Raw genomic sequence first — 26,050 nt, 5'->3', positions numbered from 1 at the left:
CGTGAGAGAGAGAGGAGCTATCTTGATTTTCGGGGGTGGGGGCACTACTAGGAAAAGGCTTATTGCCGGCGCACCAAAATTGGTTATTGCCGGCGCACCAGCGCCAGCCGGTGGGACAGGCCAGTGGTAAGCAATTACCACCGGCGCACCAGCTGGTGCGCCGGCACTAACTCGATTTATCCCCGGCGCACCTGCCTAGTGCACCAGCGGTAAGTTATACCAGAAAACAAAACAAATCTCCACTAATATAAAAAGGAAGAGAGAGGCAGATCCAACAGATCTAGGCCCTACACTTGCCAGATCCAACGACCCAAAATCACCCAATGTTGAGCAACTCAACGCGTTGAGCGCAGAATCCCGTCTCCACTAATTAGGTACCACCGCATAGAGCGGTTCCACGCCCGAGAGAAACAGGAGTCGATGCCGCCGCTGTACAGAATACACACGGCGCCTCCTCCCGCGCGCCGCCGCATGCCGCTGCCGCCGTCGACCATCACACCGCGGCGCCGCTCTCCACAATAGCAGTCCCCCCGCCCCCGCGTCCCCGCGCACGCCGCCGTGGATGCCGTCCCCGCGCACGCCGCCGCGGATGCCGTCCCCGCGGTCCTCCGCTATGTCACGCCATCCCGCCCTTCCCCTGGTTGACCACATCATTCTCCTAGACGACAGTGTCCCGCCACCGCTGTTCCCCCGGTCGTTCATCTCCGCCACCGGCGCCACCTGAGTGCCCCACGGATTCAGTTTTTGCAACTTCGCCAATTTCAGATCCATCTCTGAATACGCCGCAAAAAATCATTTGATTGTTCATTTCCCTTTCATTAATTGCAAATCCAACTCTGAAAGTGGAGGAACCGCACTATTGCAAGCACCGGATTGCTACTGTTTTTCTTTTCATCCCTTTTGTATAGTGTTGTTTGGTGAGATGTCTTTTCCCTGGTAGATTAGATACGTCGACAATTTCTGATAAGTTAAAATGGTTCTGGGTGAATTAAAGATTCAGAAACATCCATGTTCCATTGGATTCGTGAATTAACTTCGAAGTTGAGTGGATGTCAACATGGTGTAAAGTTGTACTGCTATCTCCTGCATATGCCGATCCTTTTTGTGAATAGGGATGCCTTGGTTTAGTCCAGGTGTATGTCCAGATTTTATTCAGAAATTACATATGATTCATACAACTTCATGCCGTGATTGCTTTAAGATATCTTGCAGGCAAAGAGTTTTTCTGAAGAAACTACAATAATAATTAAGATATCTTGTCGTGTTCAATTCAGAATTTGTTTCCTCTAGACAAGAGAAGTACCCCAATTGTCGGGTCCATCTAGGAGCAACAGTCAATTGATTTGGCTCCCTGATACCCTAAAAGCTTTGAAAGTTGAAAGCAATTCAACTGCTATGTCACTTATATCATTTTTGTTTTGTTGATTATTATGCAGATTCTAAGTGGTCGTTGAAGAGCTGGAACTCTGTTACTGGTAGTCTGCAGTTTAAATCATCTAGAAACAAAGGTCTGCATTCTTTGAACTGAGATATTGTGAAACTAAATATTAAGTTGAAAGCAATTCAACTGATATGTTATTTCTCACATACCGGTTCTTCATTTTGTTGATTATGAAGATTCTAAATGGTCATGGAAGAGCTGCAAGTTTGTTATTGTTAGTCTGCCGCCGCCGGCTCCCTGCATGCAAAGCCCCCTCCCTTCACGGCGCCACAGCGAATCAGGCCACCGCTGGTGTCCTGCACGTGAAGCCACCGCCTGGCACGCTGCCACACGGAACCCTTCCCGCCGTCGCCGCGGAGGACGTTGCCCAGCACGCAGTCACGGGTCTCCGCCTGCGCTCCAACCGCCCTGCACAAGAAGCCACCACCATCGCCTGAACCTAGCTCTGGACGTCCCTCTTCTACATTGCATCTTTTTAGTCTGCAAGTACACTCGATTTTCAGGTTTGCTAATTAATACTTGGTTTTGACCAGCAAACAATGAATAAATAGTTCCAATTGGTTGAAAATATTATTTAGGTTTGCTAATTCAGTACATGGTTTTGATCATTAACCTATACGCATGTTGGCACACAATATTTGTTTTAATAGATCGATGGTCTGGGCAAGCAGAGATGCTAACTCTTGGTTCTCATGGACTCATGGTTATCATCACCTCAATTATTGGATCAGGTTGGGCAAACAGGACGAAGTGTCATGTATGCATTTTTTAGCATTATGTTACTGAAAAGATGCCAGTGAATAAAAATGAACGGAACTGCGATCCAGTTTGAACTAAAGTGACAGACACTTATTATGGATCGGTGGGAGTAATATTTATAGGGACATTAGGAGTCTGTAAGTTCACATTTTCCTTCACGGAAATTCTCTGCTTTGAGTGATAGTCAAATTCCCGACTTCAGATCTTTTTACGCATTTTGCATCCATCAGATTGGAATTGTTTTAACCTAAAGAAGATTCCAAACGTGATGTTCATGTGTTTCATCAGTAAGCACCTAGCAGAAATATTTGTTTTCAGATTTGTGTCTACATATGATGAAAAAAATCAGGTTCAATCTTACCCATCAATGTGTCATTGATATGCAAAAAATGTGTAGTTGGCAATAAAATAGCTATTTGCAACTAACTTATTTAGATTTGGCAATGAAGCTTGTCTTGAAGTAATCATCAATTTCTTTGTATATTCGTCACTGATTTATGGAGAATGGAGACATCGGAAATTGTTGGCTACACTTGAATATGTAGTTGCTTAAAGATTTCTTATAGCCCTTCCCAATTTTAGTTTGTTCTCTCATACAAGAGCAGACCTATAGAAACTATCAGTTTGCGCACTGTCCTCTTTCGATGAATAATTGTTTGATCTATTTTACTAGAGTTGAACTGTATCAAATCTCACAATTGTGTAGCTCCCTTTTTTTCTCCCTGCTACACAATAATTTTGGTTGAGGAATGGTTACGATTTTGTTGATAGTGCTAGATTTTTTTAAAAAGGTTTAGAGATATAGAAGAATCATGTACTCTTTTATTCATAATTAATTAATATTTCCTGAATGCTAATGTTCATTTGAATGATCACTATAGCATCTATATTTTCCTGCCAACAAAGGAGGTATTATGTATACCTGTGAGTAGCAGCCAGAAAATACCAATGTCAGCAATTTGCAAGAGGTAAGTTCACTACTATACTGGAGTATGACTTTCGCTGTTTGATATATGAATGGTATCATGCGATCTTGATGTTATCCACAAAATTACTACTGTTGTACTAAATTACTACATGTTTGAATTGATGTAATGTATATGGACCTAAGATTTTAATTGTATCAAGTTTGCACCGACAGGTAAAGACCATATAAGGACGGTGCTATGCAGCTAAATCCTACTCCATACTCTGCCAAGACTCATATCCGACCAATCAAGAAGGTAGCAGCTTCTGGATTCTTCATTGCTTCATCTATGCTCTACCGTGTGTCCAACTTCGATGAGGACCATTCTGACTCTAATATAGTTTAGTTATTTGCCTTCTTGATAAACTTGCTCATCACTGGTGTTTGATCAATTAACCAGTTTTATCTTTGGTGTATATGTATGTGAGAGCTGTTAAAGTCACATTTGTGCAGTGTATACAAGTTCAGACGTGGCTCTCTTATTTTTTTTTTTAACTTCTGTAACGATGGCACCAACGTGGAGGATGAGTGGGCCGACAAAGTGAAGGAAAACGGTCGTCGGTGTTTACTGTCAGGAGTGCCCCATTTACTACGAGATGCTCAAGACTCAAGAGTGGCCTCACCGCGTTGCCAAGGTGATACTACATAGTTACGTTTTTTTTTTCTTTGCATTGTCGCTGAAGTAGTGAAATTTATGATAACACCGCTGATGACTGCTTGATGATGCTAAAACAATTTGGTCTATTCTGGTTTGATGCTTTCAAGGAAAATGGAAACTCCTGTTGTTTCAGTTCATATGGTGCAAATTAAAATGATTTGCACAGACTGTGTGTATTTATTTTTCTCTCATGATACAAAATACAAGATTAAGGTGAAGTCATTGTGCAATTTGTTGCTGCTGGCAAAACTGTGTTTTTGGATGTTTGTTGTAATAAAAGGAACTATGTGATTGGGTGCTATATTGTTCTCTTTAAGAATTTTTGCATGAGAAAATAGTAGAATCAATCAATTAAGAGCGAAAATTTTAAATATAGAGTGGTGCAATGGAAGGGATTTATTTAGTTGTGTCACTCCCAGGCTATCAACACGTAAGTGCATGTTGGTCTTGTTGACCAAGGATTATCCTTAGAGCTTTGATGAAATGTCATGTTTGAAAAACTTGCTATATAATACATACTAATACAACATGTACAGCAACCATATGTATGTATTGGCCAATTTGGGTCATTCCCTGGCTTCAACATGGACATTTGTCATTTTTTTGGCATCAGAAATGTGTCATATTTAGCTATGTTCTTTCGCATATGTCACATTTTTATTTTATATTTACGTGCATTGCACGTGCAAACTTACTAGTTTAAATCTAGATCTCGTGAGCTGCGGTTGTGGTGCCGTTTTTGCGCCAGTGTAGTAGGCCGTGGTTGTCGTTCTTGTCGCTGTGCCCGTGTAGGAGGTGGAGGAGGCCGGAGGAGGTGGTGGCCATGTGGAGGAGGCCGGAGGAGGTTGAGGCCGGTGGAGGAGGCCGGAGAAGGCCATGCATGCGGAGGAGGCCGGAGGAGGTGGACAACACCGTAGAGGAGGTTGAGGCAGGTGGAGGAGGCCGGAGGAGGCCATGCGGATGAGGCCGGAGGAGGTGGACGACGCCGGAGGAGGCATCATGTTGTTCTTCTCTTCTTTTAGTTGCAGGAGGAGGCCATGGGGAGGGGGTGGAGGAGGTCGACGGTGCAACAGTTGGTGGAGTCAGTCGGAGGAGGAGGAGGAGGAGGAAAAGAGAAGGAAGAGGGGAAAGTGAGGAAAATGAGGAGGAGGAGGAAAAGAGAAGGAAGAGGGGAAAGTGAGGAAAATGAGGAGGAGGTCGATGGTTTGCATTATATATAGGAGATGTTACCGCCGGCGCACCAAGTATGGTGGTGCGCCGGCACTATTTTTTCCTTTTTTTTTCATCAAAATCTTAAACCTGAAAAAAGTCCCGTTTCTATTTTGAATTCGCCGAATCCATTTTTTGTCAAAACGACCCTAGGTCATTGAATTCAGATAGGAAATTTCGCGTAGATAGATTTTGATATAATTTTTTTTTTCATCGGAGGTAGTATGCAACCAGAAATCTCGTTTTACCGAATGATGACGCCATTTTGCATAATATATCAAAATTCATTTTTTCAATTTTTCTTTAAAACTAGAGTACACAATATAAGGGCGGTTCGAAGGATTTTATTTTTTGAATTTTCTATCATTTCATTTTATTTTATTTCAAAACTGAAAAGGCGGTCCGGGGGTGGAGAGGGAAAATCATGGCTCCCCTTACCGCCGGCGCACCATCATGCTGCTGCGCCGGTGGTAAGTTGCTTATCACCGGCGCACCAACATGGTGGTGCGCCGGCAGTAAGGGGCTCGATTTTTTTGACATGGTTTGGTTCTCTTTGAACTTTATCGCCGCCGCATCTGTCTTGCTTGTGCGCCGGCAGTAAGACACCATCGCCGGCGCGGCGACATATTGGTGCGCCGGCACTATTTGCCACCGGCGCATGGATTTGCTGGTGCGCCGGTAGTGCTATTTTCATCTATAGGTCTTTTTCTTAGTAGTGGGGGGTGTGGGACGGGGTGCAAAAAATGGCTTCCTAACGTGGTCAACACACAACCAACGTGCGATTTGACAATGTGACTAGTTTACTCATAAAACTCTCCAATGTGACCATCACAACTCCTCTTCTGAAGTTGAGTGACCAAAGTGCTCAGCAGAGGTAAGTTTTGTGATTAACCATGCAATTACCTCCATGAAATTAAGGTAAAAACAGAAAACATAAAAAAAGAAAAACAAAGATCATTAAAATAAAAATAAACTGGCAAATGGGGCATATGCCCATGCCCACCGTGCGAGGGATTGCCCGTTGGAGCTACGGACGCGGACGATGTGAACCCGCGATAATATGTACATGAAAAAATTATTATAATTTTTGAAAGATTATCAAATATTATTTTTCCTAATATTAAATAAAACAGGTGCACTTGCACCAGGTTCATCTGGTATTTTCGTTGGAGCTGCCGATCGCAGTCGCGGATGGGTCGCTCAATGAAAAGCATTTATCAGAAAAAGAAATTGATTTTCCCTTCAGCGATAGTATAGCACTATAGCGTGCCCAGCTCGCAGTTCCCTACCGGACTCTCCCTCTCCCACCAACCAGCTCTTCCAGTCTCCGAAGGCCACCGCTGTGCTGTGCCCATCTTCCGCTCCGCTCCACAACGCCGTTCCACCGTTCGCGACCACGTCGCCGTCAGGCGACCACACCAATCACAGACCGTGCTCGCGACCACCGCCCCCGCCCCGCCCTCCGCGGGTCCGCCCAACCAATGGGCACCCCCGGCCCCAACCTCACTGCTCTCGCCATTCGCTGCAGCGGCGGCCGCCTCTTCGAGCGGTAGGCTTTCTGGCTCTGCTCGCCGTCTTGGCCTCGTGGGTGCGGGAGGAAGTCTCGGCGGGGCGCCGGCGCGAGGCGGGCCCGCGAGGATGTTCGGGTCGGAGCTGAATCTCCTGAGCGCCGCGCTCGGCTTCGGCATGACCGCCGTCTTCATCGCGTTCGTCTGCGCTCGGTTCTTCTGCTGCCGCGCCCCGGCCGCGGACGACGGCGGCGCGCAGCCGCCGCTGGATTTCGACGCTGACTTCCCCGCGGATCTCAGCCGCCAGGTGCGTTCCACACCCTTTCTTCTGCTGCCGTGACTCAGCAGTTTCCAAAGGGGAATCAATACGTACATAGCTCAAGTGTCCTGTTTACTATAGTTACTGAAAATGGGAAGATTCCAGTACTTAACTTCTAAGTTCGTGGGTAGTGCTTTTCATATGAAAAACTTCAAACGGAAGCCGAGCTACACGTAGTTCTTTATTTGCAAACACTCAGAATTCGTGTTTCAAAGTTTCAAAAATATCTGGAACCAAATTCTAGAGAGCCATTGATGTATACTACAACGGTGTAAAATCTCAATACAAATTGCTTCATATTCTAGGCGACACAAATAAAATTGCTTCATATTCTAGGCGACACAAATATGACAAATTCTGACAATTTTTGTAGTGAATAGTGCACATTTCAATATTATAAAACTTCTCAGATTTTGTCAATTTCGTGTAGCCTAGAATACAAGTAAGTTTGAATTGAGATTTCACACATTGTAGTATTCATCATTGGTTGTCTCTAAAATTTTATTTCGGGTTTTTTTGAAACTTTGAAATACTAATTTTGGGTGTTCGAAAATAAAGAGCTACATGTACCTCAGCCTCCAAAACGCCACATTCCATTCATATACCGGCTTTTGAACTCATGGTAACATTTTGTTAGCATTTGATAATAGACCACTTTGAAACTTTAGTAATAGAGATTCAGAAGATTTAGCCTCCTACTTCCATGGCCAATATAGGGAGGCTTATATTTATTTCTCTAGTTTTTTGTTCTTCAATTTTGGGCTTCTATTTGAATTCCTCTGCTCTAATGACTGAGCAAAAGGTTCTAGGCTCCAGATATGATTTGTATAAGTATATAGTTTTCTGCGGCTCATACTATTTGTAACATAACATTATTCCTAGGTCCAAATACAAGTAGAAATTATACTAGTATGATCCTTACGAGTTTCAAAAAGAACGCTATCACATACTAATTTAAGCCTTATGAACAAAAACGAGCTAATACAAAGGGTTTAAACAATTAGGTTGAGTTTCTATAATGGGTTTTCCTTTTTTATTTCTAGTTGAGCTAATACAAAGGGTTTAAACAATTAGGACAAAGAGTGTCAAAATCAATGCCCAATATTTTATATATATCTTTTGTACTTCAAAAAATAATACTATCCTTTTCAGATGGAGCATGCTCATTGCGGATTGGAACCTTGGGTTATTGCTGCGATTCCAACCATGAAGTATAACTTTGAGGCCTTTCATTCAAAAGATGATGCCCAGTAAGTGCAACTATCTCTGTATGAACTTAAGATTTCATGGCGTCATTGTTTTCTGGTATATGTTACATAATCTCCAACTTCAATGTTTTAGAACTTTTGCCACTGGGATGGATTCATCTCTTAGTCACTGGCCCGATGATTATCAATTCAATATATACAGTCATATAAGAGCAACTCTAACAGCAACCCAAAAACGAGCAAGATCCGTATTTTTCCGGCGAGAATACGGGTTCGGGCTGAAAGAGGCCTAGAACGGAGCCTGAACTCGCGGCCTGGCCCGTAAAATGAGTTCGGGGGCCCGAGAAACTGGATGGCCGCCCCTTACTTATACATGGCGCGGAGGCGAGTTGGGTTCTAAAACCCTACTCCCCAGCCGCTCCGCGCGAAAAGTTTCGACCTCCGACGAGCAAATTCTTCGCCATCTTCGGCTTATTTGCTCCGCCGCCACCACCCCTCCCTTCGCAATGGCGCGTGCACGACGGGACGGTAGGGGAGGGGGCTGAATCGATGGCGGAAGATCGCCACCGCGTCCGCCGGGTGTGCGGTTGGAGGCGGACCGCGCGAGGCGGGCCCGCTCCGATGGAGCTTGGAAGCGGGCGGCCCGCAGGTGGCCGCGCAGGTTCGCGCACCGGCCGGCACGCTCCGAGGCGCGCGATGGGGAAGCCGACGCGCCGCCCGCCGGCTCGTGCAGCCCGCCGCTTCCGCCGCGCGGCGACATCGATGATGACGAGGAAGACGGTACGGCTCTCACCTGCGGGAGCTCGGTGGAGGCGGCGGCTGTTCGAGGTGGCCGCAGTCGTCCTCGCATAGGCGTCGCCGGCGCCAAAAACCCTCCTCCTCTGCTGCGTGTACAGCCTCGGTGACAATCCCCGGGCCAATTTTGGATCAAATTAGCACGCAGGAGCAGGTTTAGTTAGTATAGGTTTAGTTAGTATTTTGATTCGCATATGTAAATTATGTTCGAATGTAGCTCGATCGGAGCAAAATTTCGTTTCATTTCGCATGGTTCATCGGAGCAAAATTTAATTTCCCGTGACAGTTTGATTTCCATTTTTCAGTTCGCGTTTTCGGTTTCTATTCTGCGCCGCGACTAAAATCATCGAAACTGAAAAATTCGAGAGACCGAACTCCTTGTTTTCGGTTCATGTTTATACGGGCACTACTAGAGATGGTCTACGTACTTGAAAGCTCAGCTGGAAGTTTCATTAGATGGAACATAAGAAACCCACATGTGTGTTTAGAGCAAGAACAATAGCACAACTGGCTGCCAGCTCTATACGAGCAAGTACGATAAGTTCTAGCCAGCTACAAGGATTAAAATAATATATTTGTATCTAGTTGGAGGAGAGAGAAGAGGAGAAAGAATGTAAGAGCAATGGCAATAATATAGCTCGCTGCCGGCGATAAACTCAGCCCAAGTCATTTAGAACCTTCATAGAGTAAGCATAGTATAATAATCTGGCTCTTAAGCAGGCTCTATTGAATATTTAATAGTTAATGTATTGCATGTGCATGCGCTACATGCAAGAGTGCAGGCCATGCAAGAGCCGGCTCAAGCGCTCGTACCAGGCGATTAGTAGGCTGCAACTTCTCGTTAACTGCGCTGTAGCCGGGCGGTAAGCAGAGAGCCCGCTCTCCTCTCTCTTCTCTCTCATATACCTCAGATTTTCTTAATATAATATTGCTTATAGACTGCTGATTAGGATCTATTATACTTGCTCTAAGTGGACTCTTATGCAAGAGCTAGCTCTAGCACGTGCTCCTAGGCAAGTTGTGCCAATGAAAGGTGGGTCATCCATTGAAAAAGTAGTGCACTTCAATAACCAACTATTGTACTTGTTGGCTACAAGTTGGCTATAGATGACATGGTATCTTGCTTATAGCCAACAACCGGCTATACTATTGGAGTTGCTCTACTAGTGTCATGTCATTTAAAGTCATCTTAGACTACTTATAGTGGGAGTACCTTCACTAGTAACTAAGTGTCCAACTCAGCAAATTTTTTCAAATTTACTTATGTGGCAGTGAGTTAATAAGGAGAGAGGAGGATGGAGTAACATAACTAGTTACTGTAACATCACACTTCTCAAGATACAATGAGTCTATAAGCTAATTAATGAAGACATATATGATACTACTTTGATGTTACTAACCACTATGAAGGTAGTAACATAGGGTAGTAACATACACCATGTTACTACTCTGAGTAACATAGAGTAGTAACATGGTGTATGTTACTACCCTATGTTACTACCTTCATAGTGGGTAGTTACATATATGTGGTGTCATGTATGCCATATTTATTAGATTGTAGACTCATCTTGTCTTGAGAAGTGTGATGTTATGGTAACATAGCTAGTTACCACCTCACTCTCTTTCTTCATTTATTGACATGCCATGTCACCAAAATGCTTTGGGGTGTGTGATGTTACTACCTATATTACTCCCACTATGAGCAGAGCCAAAGCCATACAATAGGCTGACCGGTTGTAAAATTGTTCAATTTTAAACATTTAAGTACTTGATGCTTGCATGCTATTGGGTACAAGGCTGCATGCAACTACTTTTTTCTTGAACCATGTGCTATAGCCCGGCTGTAGAAGAAGAGCTGCCTTCGCTCTATTTTCTCTTTTCTCTCTCGTTCACATTGGATTCTGATGACATGGCAGATGTTATAGCCTGCTGAGTGTACCTTATTGTACTTGCTCAATGTGTACATGTTTTGGGCGATACTGGTCAATATGTGTCAATCTGGAAGCATAGTTTGGTGCATTAAATGCATTATGGTGAGAAATGATTTCAAGCATTTATTGGTAGGTGAAGTAATGACAAAATAGGTGTTCTTAAGTTTGTAAAGCTGCAGGATTGAATTATGAAATTTTTTCCATGCTGGCCAGTACCAAAGTAGTCAACCACACACTATCATAAGCCCACTATTATGAGGTGTTGCTTGTCTTTTTGGTTCCTGATTCGAGATAAATCTCAAGAGTACATTTGTACTGGACATGGTATATGGCTGCCAATTAGTTTGGGCCGGAGGGAGTATTGAAATTGTATACATCTACATAAGTTTCTATCTATTACGCTCGTATTCCTTGGGGTTATTTGGGACAGTGAAATGCACTTTCGCTAGGTGTGCATGAGAAAATGTACAGGTGCACCCAGCCTTGTGGTGAATGCCTTAAAACTTGTACGGAGTAAAACAAATCAGAAAAAATAATGTTGATCATTCCACAAGATTTCAAATCCAAATTTAAACCACAGCCCAAGAAACAGAAATAACAAATTCAGCTATAATTTTTGTTAGTGGGCTCATTTCACAGCCAAACTCTAGTTAACTACTATTCATATGTTTGTTCCTCAAGCTATGGGTCACATTTTAGATTGAATTTTTTGATATGGTAGATCAGTTTGTTAATATGTATTAAAATAATTCCAGTTTTTGTATGACTTTTAGAAGGTGCTTCTCAACTAGGGTGTGTGCAACAAATTCAGCTATGTTGGTGATAGTGGGTTCGATACTTTAGTTAACTACTATTCATAACATGTCCTGTTATTTCTCAAGCTATGTGTCACATTTTGGATTGAATTTTTTGATATGATAGATCAGTTTGTTAATATGTACTGTATTAAAACGTTTCCAGTTTTTATATGACTTTTAGAAGGTGTTTTTCAACTTGAGTGTGTGCACCGGAAAGTGTGTAGGAATCCCTGTTCAGCAATGAATAAGTTTAAGCGTTAACAAGTCTTTACTCAACCAAGTCTTCAAGCCTTAAACAAACTTTGTTTGGATACAATCAGCCAAACTAAAATTTGAACCAACCTTTGATTGGAAATAATCAACCAAGCTCTTCGGCGAGGGAATTGCACAAACCACCAACTATTGCTGCTCTAGTTGCGCAAACTACTTACTTTACATGTTTTTTTTTGCAAAAACCACCAACTATTCGTGTAATAGGTTGCACATAGATCCAAATCATAGATTAAACTAATTAACAGCAGATCTGACAACCGGGCCCAACGAGTTAGTGATGATGTTTTGATGTGTCATTGCCTATCCACATGTCATCAGCTAGCAATGTAGCCTACCGACCTGGGAAAATTTTGAACAGTTTGGATCGATAATTCGAAAGTTTTTGCCATTTTTTTGAGACTTGGCCAAACTTTTTTAAATTTTTTGAACTTTTCAAAAATTGTGAGACAACCAGCTGATGTGTCATACCAGTGGATGTATCTGCACTGGGCCTAGTAGTCATGGGTTGTGGCCCAGGTGGACTTGGGCTTGTGCTGGAGATGATAAAAGAAGCAGCTGCACTAGGGAGGGTGTCGAAAAGAAATTAAGAAAATGAATTGAACTGCTCCTCCTCTCGTCTGTCTTCTTCCTCTGGTCTAGATTCTCTTCTTCAGGTCTGGTTGCTACCAGAAGATCCAAGGTTAGGTGCTACCACAAGCCACCACTGTATCCTCTTGTATCGATCTCATGCCTCGATCCTCACCGGCGGCAACGGGACGTGACAGTTTGGTATCAGATTCAGGCGTTTTGGTGGGAATCCACAGCCTAGGTGCGTGGCTATATCTTCTTTGATTTGGGCTGTGAAATCTCGAGAGAAGGTTGCTGAGCTCGATTGCTCATCAGTTTCAATCGATTCACGACTCAGATCCCACAGTGCCCTGCTCTGGTTCTTCCAAATTTGAAGTACTTCCACTGGTGCAAGTTGATCACCACCTGTTCGACGCAATGTCTGAGCAGTGAGAGATGACGACATGCACATCTCTTAGCGTCAGACTCACAGTCAGCCTGAAATATGATTACTGTGGTGCAGCAATCTCCTCATGTGTGGGCCTTTGAAGAGTTCCGGTCATGGCAGGAAGCAGCAAACGCTCGAAGTTCTTTACAGGGACAGTGTATCTTTGACTTCTGCTGCTACCTCGACATGCGTGGCCGACCATCATCCCAGCCACCTCCACTGCATGGTCAAGCAGCAGTGCGTCACTTCACACTGCCACAACTATGTCGCTGGACATGCCAGACCGAGCCCCGCTACAGCCGGTGACCATGCCATCATCACCGCTGGTCATCCTAGATGACCATATCGTTACTACAGTCGATCTACATCCCACTCGTGACACCTGCAGAGTGCTTGATAGCAGGCTACAGTTGTGGTATCAACATCTCAGTGGCAGCATTCACCCCCTGAATGCTCGGGCTTTCCAAGGGTTTAGCAAGGACGTGATGCATGCTGGGCAACCGAAGCATGATGTCGACACACTTGCCATGTAGTCCCACGATGGTATGTTAACTCATGTCGGTGGCATCTCACTTTTCTCGGAGCTTGGTTTGGACTCTGCATATGAGAAATGCAGTGAATGGCCTTTCAGGGACATAGCATTGGAACGAGGAGTTTGCCGACATTGTACTCATTCATGTCGGTGGCTTGTCGCTGTTCCAAGAGTATGATAAAGATCACCAGATGTTTCGGGGAAAGGTTGACATGGACAAAGTTTTCGATCATGGAGTAGGTGGAGTTGTATTGGTATTACTTGCAGTACCATAAAAAAGGTGCAACAAGCTGCAACAACTACTCTCACGGGAGATGCAACAACATGGCGCCAATAGTGAGACACAAGTCTTGCAATCGGTTACTGATCATGTGTTGAATAAGTTGCCACCATGGGGAAAAGGAGGTTTCAGTCCTGGTGACACTGGGTCATACACGTGCAGGGACTTCTGTCCTTTCATCCATTCTGGATGCTGCTTTCAGTACAAGAAGTGGGATCCAGGTGTGTGGATTAGTGTTGCAGAAGTAACAGATATTGGTACAATAGGGGCACGTGATACTTAGGGCGACTTCTTTTGGGTTACTGCTTATGCATAAGCTGGCGTATAGGAAACGGTGGAGAAAAACTGTGGTGGGAAGAAGTTGCTAGAAGCTGTTCCTCCTAGTCTTTTAGGCTTTTGGAAATTTAGCTTATTTGATGGGTTGAGTTGTGAAATGTTAGTGCCTGTAAATTAGATATGTGTTGTAAGAGCATCTCTAGCAGAGCCCGTAAACAGGCCAAAACTGTAAAATAACCGCCAGTTTACGGGTTCAGTTCGGAAATCGGTGCAGATCAGTTACTGAGTTACTGTAAACGGGACGAAACCGAAAAAAATTTATGGGCCGAGACTGAAAACCAAACTTTGGCCCCTATTTGTAGGGGTCGGAAGGTCGAACTGAACGCTGAACTGTACTCCTAGTGGTGTTTTGGCGGGACTGAAACTTCAGCTCTAAACAGTGCACTTTCGTCGGAGGACTACCGGAATAGGACCAAATTCGACAAAATCTGGCCGAAGGTCAACCAAATTTCGGCGGGGCCATGCGTTGCGAGTTCGGGGAAGGAAGAGCGGACAGCCGGCCGGCCACGAGTTCGCCGTGCGCGGCCGGGGCGGCCCTCGAGGCGTCCGTGATGAGGCAGGGCGGGGTCGAGCTCGCCATGGCGGTGTTGGGCGGGCCGGGGCGGCGCTGCCGGGGCAGGGCGGGGCTGCGCGGCGTGGGCGAGGCGTGGCGGGGCTGCGCGGCGTGGGCGAGGCATGGCGGGGCGGCGCGCGGGCAAGGCAGGGCTGTGCGGCGTGGGCGAGGCGTGGCGGGGCGGCGTGCGGCGCAGGCGTGGTAGCGTGGGCGGCGCGGCCTGGGCGGGGGCGGGGCCTGGGCCGGATGTTTGCACTCAGGGAAAAGGAAGAAGTAATGGAAAAAAGAAAAAAATGGGTCCAGTGCCATATTTTAGAATATGCTTTTTTACAGTTTTATTTTAAGGGGTTCTGATCTGCACCGGCACTTTTTCGATCCGTACCTGAACTCGTGTTTTACAGTTTGCACGTTTACGGGCTCTGCTAGAGATGCTACATAAGTGATAATACCATACGTATACTACTTTCTAATGAAAATGAGCTACAAATTATCAAGAAAATTATGGAAAATCAAATAATTATTAAAACACAGTGTCATGGTATAGTTCAGTGCATTCCAGGAACGAATTGAGCAACGCATATGGTGTCATGCCCAGAACTAAGCCATCAAACGGCGGAGCTGTCAGCCGGCAGCGGCGAGGGGCGGCTGCAACGGGCGAGGGCGGTGCTGCCGGTCCGTGCTGTGCGTCCAGTCGCGGGGGAGGGAGCGGCGAGTGGTGGGAGCGCTGAGGGTAGGCTGCGACGGACGAGGGCAGTGGCGGATTGACGAACTTCCTCTGCTGCGGTGCTGGTCCGTGCTGCGGGAGGAGAGCCGACCGCGGGTAGTTGAGGGCTGGGATCGGTAGTGGCGGGGGGCGGGGAAGGTGGTGGCGGCATTGACGAACCCTAGCTATCCGTTTCAGGAGAGAGAGGGGTGTCCGATGCGGGACAGTCAGTTTGCCTTTTTTTTTTCTTTTCCATTTTCCATGACCGACAACAGCTTCGGAGTGGCATCTACCGTAAAATGCACTGAACTTGAGGGGCAGGTTGATGTACTGGTTCGGTATCCTCAGCCAGAAGCTCCGGAAACTGGTCCCGGCCAGTTTCTCGAATTGCACTGCGTGCTTCACGGTTTCTCCGGAAAAGGGGTATAAGCTGGATAGTTCTTTTGGGCTTCAATGGTTTGGCACTAGAAGCAGCGCTATAAGCCTAAAAGAAGTCTCCCTTATTGCTACACTTCTGGGCTGAGAAAAGTATCTGCTCTAGAGCTCAAGGATAGTGTTGCCAACACTAACTTCTTCCGTCATGGAATTGGTGTTCCGATGGGTTCTTATGGCACAATGGTCGACAATTTGAACAAGGGTAGCGATCAAACTGTACTCAGTGCATTCACATGTTTGGCGACATAGTGTTGGGGCTTTTTAGAAAATTTGGCGTGGAGCTAGACTACAAGTTTTTGCCCAATGGAGGTGAAGATGCACAATTATTGCATTGAAGAGGGCCAGTCATCTCTATTTTTGTGTCAACAACTGAATGAGGCAATTAATGCTGGTTATACATACGTCATGGAGGATGCCTTGGAGACACTTGTGCTTGTCAGTATGCCTCTCACTCATGTAAGTCCCAGGCTCATCATATGGTCATGTTTTTTCCCTGAAGGAAAATGCAGAAAATGGTATAATGCTAATGGAGAGGAATTTGCACGATCATGGCTATGATCACAACTCCCCTCAGCAGTCCATGGTACATGTCTCGCAATTCGTTTCTTTATATGGTTGAGGAACCATGTAAAAATGATGCGGGATACAAGTTATGCACACGACATCACCTTGAGTTCAAGACTTGTTCCGGCCAAAGGATATGTTGCTCGGGAGAGACCGCAGGATCCTGATATGTACCAGCTTGTTTGAAGGCCAGAGGATCTCAATGCCCAAGTGGGAGCTACAAAGCGTTGCAATCTGAGCAAGCTATTGCTTGGGAGCAAGCAATGTTTCTTGGGGACGGTAATGTCATACCCGTGGATGTAGCTGCACCGGGCCTAGTAGTCATGAGTTGTGGCCCAGGTGGACTTGGGCTTGTGCTTGTGCTTGTGCTGGAGATGATAAAAGAAGCTGCAGCACTGGGGGAGGGTATCGAAAAGAAAATGAATTGAACTGCTCCTTCTCTCGCCTGCCTTTTTCCTCTGGTCTAGATTCTCTTCTTCAGGTCCGATTGCTATCACAATCATCCAAGGTTAGGTGCTACCATAAGCCACCACTGTATCGGTCCCCCGATCCTCACCGGCGGCAACGGGACGTGACTTGATGGCACGTGGACACTCAAGGCTACATCATCACTGCCTCGTAATTTGTGCAGTTTCGTCTTCTTCAGCCTAATCTCAAGAAACTTTACGTGACACTATTTTTTTCATGTAGCTCAACTTCTGTTTGTGTGTGTATGTGTGTGTGTGTTTTTTTTTGTAAAATTAACTCTAAAAATCAGATTTAACGTTAGGATGCTGCACTTGTTTTGGAAGATATCTGTTGAAAACCATGTGGAAACCATGTTTGGAAGTTAAAAAAACTCAAATATGGTTAGTTATTTGGGTATGTGATGTTCGTTTGGGAAGCACACCTCCCAAATGAATGAGTTTGGAACTGAACTTTCTCATTTGATAGCATCACCCTCCTCCAATATTATGTTTAATAAAAAAAATTGTTGATGGAATTCTCACCGAAACTTGATTGCTCTGAACATTTTCTCATCTTTTTTATTGGTTCGGTCTGCTCATTTCGTCTTATCAAGTAATCACTGGGCATTGTCCAGCCTCGGTTGAAGTCATGCCTCTAGAAATTATGGAATTTTTTAGTTTAAGCATTTTAATGGATGTTTTCCTTTGGCAGGTGCTCCATATGTTTAGGTGAATACAATGAGAAAGAGATTCTACGAATCATACCAACATGTCGTCATAACTTCCACCTTATCTGCTTAGATGTATGGTTGCGGAAGCATACGACTTGCCCAATGTGCCGGGTCTCATTGAAAGAGCTTCCTGACGGAAAGGCTGATGTAATACCTGCACGTGGCATCCCTCAATCTCCTGCCCTCCCAGCTGTTAACCCAACACCCGAATGGTTCCTCCCTACTCACCGAGTTCACGGAGGCCAACAGAACAGTTCAGGCACGCAAGAAACAGTAGAAATGGTTATTGACATCCGACAGTAAATGCATCATGAGATTGTCATGGAAAAAAAAGAGAGAATATGCAATTAAATTCCCTGCAACATGCCATCACGGCTTCACTGTTGCAGCACCGGAATAAAATCAGAATTGTAGGGAACCTCGTTGCAATTGCAAGTAATGTAAACATTCACTGTACATCTCAAAATGTAGATTAACTTATTGTATTAAATTATAGGACATTGATGCTCTTGGTGTTCTTTCCTTATGCTTTAGTTGCTGAATCCAAACTAACAAAAGTAAAGCTTGGATTTACAAAGTGTGGCATGTTTCCTTACATATTAGTGGCCACCTCTTTGTGATTTGGGAGATCTTAAGTAATGTTTACCTTTGGGTTGGTAACTTGGTATGTTGCTTACTACATCCTGATGGAATCCCTGAAACGTAACTTGCACTCATGTGCTGGTGCGATGTGTGTAGGTTGTATTTGTGTAACATATTTCTTGTTCTATGCTACAACTGACTTAACGCCTGGGACTGGTCGTTTGTTCAATATTTAGCTCATTTTTTTATATCGAAATTTCGAAGTGCCATGATAAATTTGTCAAGATCCATACAGCAATGATTACATAGGTTACGTCCTGAACAAAAGAACATTCTAGGTAATTGACTGAAAAAATGTTATTGTCATACAATTTCTATAAGAGCAAGTTCAAAACCACGTCATCAAGACGTTCTAATACCTCATTCTAGGTTGTCAATCTATGTTATATAATTTCTGCACTAAAACTGGCGTCAAATCTGTTTTAGGGTAACCATATCTGATTTTAAAGAATACTACGGATAAGGATATCCGATTTCGAAGTGGTGATATGGTATAGTAAATAGCTTGCAGATATGGATTATCTGAAATTTAATTAGAATAATGCGAAGGTTCTAAACCGGATAATCTAGTTTTTTAGTCAAAAAACAAGGTCAATCTTGCAAGATTAGTAGTTATTGAGTTACCAAATTCATTTGGCGAGCATGTTTAGCTCCAAGTTTCCATCAATGCTTAAGTTTTAGCTTATTATATCTCTTTTTTCTTAACTACATAAGACTGGAAGTTTAAATCTCTCTCAAAATTTGTAAATACTATAATTATCTACCAATGAGAACATATATCCGACTACTTTTGTTTCCGTTCCAAGTTCGTCACATTTTCGATTCGAATCCGTAGTTCGGTATATCCACATTCGAATCCGAAACCAATCAATATTTGCTCCAATCCGAATACGAGAAAAATATAAGGTAGGATATGGTATGAGCAAAACCCGAGCTGATCCGATCCGTTTACACCCCTATATACACGAGAATCATATTGTTCATTCTTACAGAGTTTGCCGTTTGGATGATACTCGTGGATCCATATTTCATCTGTGACATGCGCATGCTATCTAAAGTTTAAAACATTTTTTCCCTTACCATGTAAGTGTATTATGACTAATGCATACGTGAGCTTAAATGTATGGCTTTGTTTCGCATGAGGAATGTTGAAGGCAATACAACAAGTAAAATTTCAATAAGAAAGCACACATGTGAATATCAAGAGAGATGCATTTTTTCATGTTTCAGTTATACTAGCGGATGTGGAACTGCTTTATAAATGCATGGTTACACGTCTATGCTAAGCAAGGCTATGCAAGTTGGGACGCAGATTTTTGGCTCTCGGGTGCGCCAGAACCCGTTTTTAACAATAAATTTCTAAAAAATACTAAAATTACTTATAAAAAATCGGCATAAATCATGTGTGTAGAGAATGTATTCAGGTATGGGCATGCCAAGTTTGAACCGAAAATAAGAAAGTATGTAGCCTACACAAAAATAACAAATCATACTGTTGACAGTATAAGAAGTACATGTACACTATTTACAGTATAACAAAGTTCAGTTTTCTCTTTTTTGTGTAGGTCACATACGGTCGTATTTTTTCTTGAAAATTTGCACAGCAAAGTATCAAGGTGTCATATACACGCGTGAATTATTTCAAAATTTTCTAAAATATTTAAATCGCATTTTTCAAAAAATTTGAAACCAGGTGCGCTTGCACCCAGGTGCTCCACCATATTTTCGATGCAAGTTGGCCCTATTAAGATAAATTACCATACTCTTCTTCGGATCTTGCTTAGACACATACTCTATGCTTACTCAACCAAGCATAGCTTTCGAGGCTTGAAAAAATAATCGACACAATCGGTGTGTCCTTTATGTACTTAACCAATCCATGCCAAGGATCATATTGCTAGATGTATATATTATGCTTACTTAACCAATCCATGCCAAGGATCATATTGCTAGATGTATATATTAGGGGGCTCCTGCATATTTACACATGTATATGTACTATATATTGTGGCTCCCTGGTAATACAACAAGCATATTACCCTAACGTGGTATCAGAGCTCTAGGTTAGCTCTTTGCAGCCGCCGCCGTCGCCCATCCCGGCAACTCGCCGCCGCGTCCGACCGCCGCCGCCTCTTCCCCGCGCCCCGGCCCTCTTCTTCCTCGGCCACCCATCCGCCCGCCGCCCCCACGCCGCCGGCCCGTCTCCACGCCGCCGGCCCTCTTCCGCTCTGCCGGCCGCCCGCCGCCCCCGGCCACCCTCCTCCGCTGGCCGTCGCCGTCGGCCCTCCTCCGCTGCCGTCCTCGGCCGCCCGCCGTTCCGCCCCCGGCCGCCCGCCGTTCCGCCGCCGGCCACCCGCCGCCGGCCGGCCGCCGTCCTCGGCCACCCGCCTTCCCTATCCTACTAGTGCGTCTGTATCTCAGTGACCTTTTGATTTAGTTCATTCAGATGTTTGGGGTCCGGCTCCCTTTTCTTCGAAAGGGGGTCATCGATACTATATTTTGTTTATTGATGATTTTTCGCGGTACACCTGGTTGTTTCTTATGCGCTCTCGTAGTGAGGTCCTCTCTATTTATCAGCGCTTTGCAGCCATGGTTCGTACTCAGTATTCCACGCCAATTCATGTGTTTCGTGCTGATTCTGCAGGAGAGTATATCTCCCAACACCTGCGTGGTGTTCTTGCTGAGCAGGGCACCCTTGCTCAGTTCTCGTGTCCCGACGCCCATGCTCAAAATGGTGTCGCCGAGCGTAAGCATCGTCATATTCTTGAGACTACTCGTGCTATGATGATTGCTTCCTCTCTTCCGCCGCATTTCTGGGCTGAGGCTGTCGCTACGTCGACTTACCTCATTAACATTCAGCCTTCTGCTACACTTCAAGGTGGCATTCCTCTCGAACGTCTTTCTGGTCGCTCTCCAGATTACTCGACTCTTCGTTTATTTGGTTGCGTTTGCTATGTCCTTCTCCCTCCTCGCGAACGCACCAAGCTAACAGCTCAGTCTGTTGAGTGTGTTTTTCTCGGATACAATGATGAGCATAAGGGCTATCGCTGTTGGGACCCTGTTGGTCGTCGGATGCGCATCTCTCGTGACGTCACGTTTGATGAGACGCGTCCCTTCTATCCTCGCCCCACCTCGGGTACTTACCCGGTGGATGATATCTCTTTTCTTCTTTTTCCGGATGCACCCCCTGTTGTCCCTTGTCCTCCCCCTCCTAGTTCTGATGCGCCCCCTTCAACTTCGGCGCCATCCTCTCCTCTGTCTAGTTCCCCTAGTACTCCCCGTTCTCCGGTTTCGGATCCTTCCGATGATGTCCCTTCTTCCTCATTGGGTGAATGATATAATGGACACACACCCATAATAAGCGTAGCATAAGATCAAGTCATTAAGTTCATCTTGCTATAAGCTTTTGATACATAGTAACCTAGTCCTTCGACCATGAGATCATTTAAATCACTTCACCGGATGTGTACTTTGATTACATCAAACGTCACTGCGTGAATGGGTGGTTATAAAGATGGGATTGAGTATTTGATGAGCTCCCTCCTTCACGGCCCGTTCGTCAGCGTCGTGCTCCAGCCCGTTACTCTCCTAGTCAGTATGATCTCTCTGTTGTTTCTGAGCCTACTTCTTATCGGGATGCCGAGCGTCATCCTGAATGACAGCTTGCCATGGCTGAGGAGATCGCTGTGCTTGAGCGCACTGGCACTTGGGATCTTGTTTCTCCCCCTTCTGGTGTTCGTCCTATCACGTGTAAGTGGGTCTATAAAATTAAGACCCGCTCTGATGGATCTCTTGAGCGCTATAAAGCGCGTCTTATGGCTCGTGGTTTTCAGCAGGAACACGGCCGAGACTATGATGAGACTTTTGCCTCTATGGCTCATATGACCACTGTGCGTACTCTCCTTGCTGTTGCTTCTGTTCGACGCTGGTCTGTGTCCCAGCTTGATGTTCAGAACGTTTTTCTTAATGGCAAGTTGAGTGGGGAGGTTTACATGCAGCCTCCTCCTGGGTATTCTGTTCCCGATGGGATGGTTTGTCATCTTCGATGTTCTCTCTATGGTCTGAAATAGACCCCTCGTGCCTGGTTTGAGCGCTTCGCCTCTGTGGTGACTGCTGCTGGTTTCTCTCCTAGTTTTCATGATCCAGCACTTTTCGTTCACACTTCTTCTCGTGGACGCACTCTTCTTCTTCTCTATGTTGATGATATGATCATTACTGGTGATGATCCTGAGTATATTTCCTTTGTCAAGGCTCGTCTTCGAGATCAGTTTCTTATGACTGATCTTGGTCCTCTTCGCTATTTTCTTGGCATTGAGGTTTCTTCCACTTCTGATGGTTTTTCTATCTCTCAGGAAAAGTACATTCAGGATCTTCTTGCTCGTGCTGCTCTTGGGGATGAGCGCACGGTTGATACTCCTATGGAGCTTAATGTTAAGCTTCGTCCTACTGATGGTGATCCTCTTCCTGATCCCACCCGTTATCGCCATCTTGTTGGGAGTCTTGTTTATCTTGCTGTCACTCGTCCTGATATTTCTTATCCTGTTCATATTCTGAGTCAGTTTATCTCAGCTTCTACCACTGGTCACTACAGTCATCTCCTTCGTGTTCTTCGTTATCTTCGTGGCACGATCACTCGTCGCCTTTTCTTTCCTCGTTCCAGCTCTCTCCAGTTCCAGTGCTACTCGGATGCTACGTGGGCGAGTGATCCTACGGATCGTCGTTCACTTTCTGCTTACTGTGTGTTTCTTGGTGGTTCGCTTGTTGCTTGGAAGACGAAGAAATAGGTAGCGGTTTCCCGTTCGAGTGTTGAGGCTGAGTTGCGGGCTATGGCTTCGTTGATTGCTGAGGTGACCTGATTACGGTGGTTGCTTGTAGATTTTGGGGTCTCTGTTACGACACCCACTCCACTTTTGTCTGATAGTACAAGTGCTATCAGTATTGCACGTGATCCGGTCAAGCATGAGCTGACCAAGCATATTGGTGTTGATGCTTTTTATACACGTGCTCAGGTGGAGGATGAGGTTGTTGCGGTTCATTATGTGACTTCAGATTTGCAGTTGGCGGTTTTCTTTACAAAGGCACAGACTCGAGCGCAGCATGACTTCTTACTCTCCAAACTCAGTGTTGTGGATCCACCATGAGTTTGAGGGGTGGGGGGGGGGGGTGTTAGATGTATATATCTGTATATTGTAGTTGTCCCATATGTTAGGGGGCTTCATGTATATTTGCACCTGTATATGTACTATATATTGTGGCCTTTGGCCCCTGGTAATACAACAAGCATATTACCCTAACACATATCTCCTAAGACTCTTTGCAGGCTACCAACCACCTATATAGTGTTTGCAACCAATCGACGTGCATCCGTAACTACTTTATGTCCCGTGGTCAGACGAAATTCAGAATAATATTGTTGGTGAGGATGAAGAAGTGGACATTCCATATATTCTTCAGGTATATTTGATTTTATGAGCAATCTTAGAATTTATTTGCCACTATTTTATTTTATGAGCATTTTCGTGTGCAGCATGTCATCCCACATACACCAAATCCATTACTGGATCCTACATAGCTACAAGATAGCATGATGTACCAAATGCAAGAAGGGGTGAGTTTGTTTAGTACTAACCATGCATATTACTTAAAATGAATTTACTGAAACTTGTGTTGAAGTGAATGTACTGAATTATCTTGCAGGAGAAAGAATGTGTGCCAATCAGCAGGGTGCTTGTGCCATTGCCAGAAAATACCTTTGCAGTAGCTGCGAGAGATAATATTCGAGAGGCAGAGGAGCAAGGCAGCACTAACTTTGGAAGAGCAAACAGAAAGAAGAGACCTGCAAATGCTCTAGCTACTGGAAGTGAAACAAGAGCAAGAGCACAAAGTTATATACCTGATCTGAATGAACAAACCCCTGACCAGGATGCACAAGAGGTTCCCCTCAGTCAGAATGAACCAGTAGATGAAAACATATAGTAGTTGTTCCGAGAATTTTGGATGCTTCTAGTGCTGAGTTGTAGTGGATTTCCAAATTTGAATTTCATATTAAAATTTCCAAGTTTACTTTGTTATACATATTGTTCGGTACATGATTTCAGTACTTATATCTAAGACTCTAAGTATCCAGGTTCTACATGATTTCAGTTGATATATTTACATATCCATTATACCTAAATGTTGAAATTTGTCCAGATCATGATTTACTTGTTTTCAGTTGATTATTCCCATTCTTGATATAGCTGAAGACTATCTGTATGCCATTCTTAATACAGTAGCATTACCATACTCAGCTATTATGCCATTCTTAAATATTGCATACAACCATGCTTACAAATTCCATTCATACAACCATGATTAGAAAGTCCATGCACACAGCTTGTTAGTGCTCATGCTCAAGCCTGCTGTGTAGAAGCACCTAGATCATGAAAAACTCGGACGACAACAAACCTTGAAGTTACAGCTTGTGCCATGAAACTGAAGATGAACATAAATACTCAACTTCGGGAAAATTATTTTGACAATTTACTGAATATCCAAAATACTGATGTCAACATGAATAGCCTGAATCATATTGTTATTCCACAACAACAACACTTCCATACACAGGCATACATGATAGAAAAAGCTGCTGGTACAAACATTGTAGTGTTTATTCATATTACTTGAATTCTCTACTATCACTCTAACATTACCACTCTAGCCATCTGTATCTCAGTAGTACATAAGCTAGTACACGGAAGCTAGTACAGAACACCTATTACACAAGCTATTACACAAGCTACTTCTTCTCTGTCTTCAACTTCAGTAGCTCTTGATTTGGACTTGATTCCAGTTACCCATAGCAATGAATCAATCAATCAAGGCATCACGGTGGCAGTGCTGGAAGCGGGATCCTGGCATCGACAAGTACCTGCAGTATATGAATTTGGGTCTCCAGACCATCATCTCTTCCATCGCCCTCCTAAGAGCATGTCTAACAGGCCCCGTATAAACCCGCCCACCCCGTAAAATTCTGGCGACATACGGGGCAGGTGCGGTTTGGGCCGTCTAGCAGGCCCCGTATTCGGGCCGCCCCGTTTCGGCGGAATACGGGGCCCAGGAAATCGGCCCCGCCGCCCCCTACTTATACTGGACGCATGTGCGAGTGAGGGACCCCTCACTCGCAACCCTAGCTCCGCCGTGCGCTGCCGCCTCCTCCTCCTGCTCCGGCGAGCAATTAGTCGCTCCCCCGCACCGCATTCCACCCGCCGCCACCTGCATGGACTCCCGCCGCCGTAGTACCGCCTCGCCGGCGAGCGGATCGAAGCGATCCCGCTCGCCGGACAACGTGGAGGATGCGTGGCGGCTTTTTTGCAAAAGATCCGCCGCCGGCAGCCGCCGCGCGGCCTGCAAGTACGACGGCGGGGACTTCGTCCCGGCGAAGCTCCGTGACTTCACGCGGGGCGGCCGCTGGTACCACGAGGACCCGCCGCTCAAGCCGATGAGCGGCCCGAAGTTCGAGGAGTGGCTCGCCGAGTGGGAGCGCCAACGCCGGGTGAACGAGGCGTGGAGGGCGACCATCGGGAGCACCAGCGGCGGAGGTGCCCCGCTCGCCGGCGAGGAGGAGGAGGCAGACGAGGACCAGGACCCCGCCTTCTTGAAGGCGATTGAAGAGTCTCTCAAGGACGCCGAGGAGAAGAAGAAGGCGGAGGAGGAAGAAAAGGCGGCGGCCATCGCCGCCGTGAAGGAGGCGGAGGCGGAGGCCGATGGGTTCATCATTGACCTCTCCGTCTAGAAGTCGCGATCCGATCACGCATTTTGCATGTATGTAGGTACGTCGATTTCTATGTATGATCGACGAACTATGAATGAAAGTTTTCCGGGGTTTTAAATTTACAAATATACGGGGTCAAATGCGGGTTCTGCTAGACGGAGCGGTGTATGATCGACCATTTTTTTTTACGGGGCGAAAAAGCGGCGAAATACGGAG

At 45.2% G+C, this 26,050-nt stretch overlaps 1 long non-coding RNA gene and 1 pseudogene across 1 annotated transcript; both read left to right on the top strand.

Annotated features, from left to right (window-relative positions):
• The first annotated feature begins 1,812 nt into the window (after nucleotides 1–1,812).
• LOC124677585 lies at nucleotides 1,813–4,043 on the top strand. The gene is made up of 2 exons (XR_006994126.1): nucleotides 1,813–3,168; nucleotides 3,342–4,043. It is a non-coding gene; the product is annotated as an uncharacterized LOC124677585 (long non-coding RNA).
• A 2,457-nt stretch (nucleotides 4,044–6,500) lies between these two features.
• Nucleotides 6,501–18,118, top strand: LOC124670789 (annotated as a pseudogene).
• The last annotated feature ends 7,932 nt before the right edge of the window (nucleotides 18,119–26,050 follow it).

The sequence above is a fragment of the Lolium rigidum genome, chromosome 7, assembly GCF_022539505.1.
Source record: "Lolium rigidum isolate FL_2022 chromosome 7, APGP_CSIRO_Lrig_0.1, whole genome shotgun sequence".
Taxonomy (NCBI): Eukaryota; Viridiplantae; Streptophyta; class Magnoliopsida; order Poales; family Poaceae; genus Lolium; species Lolium rigidum.
This window is presented reverse-complemented; position numbering and strand designations above follow the sequence as displayed.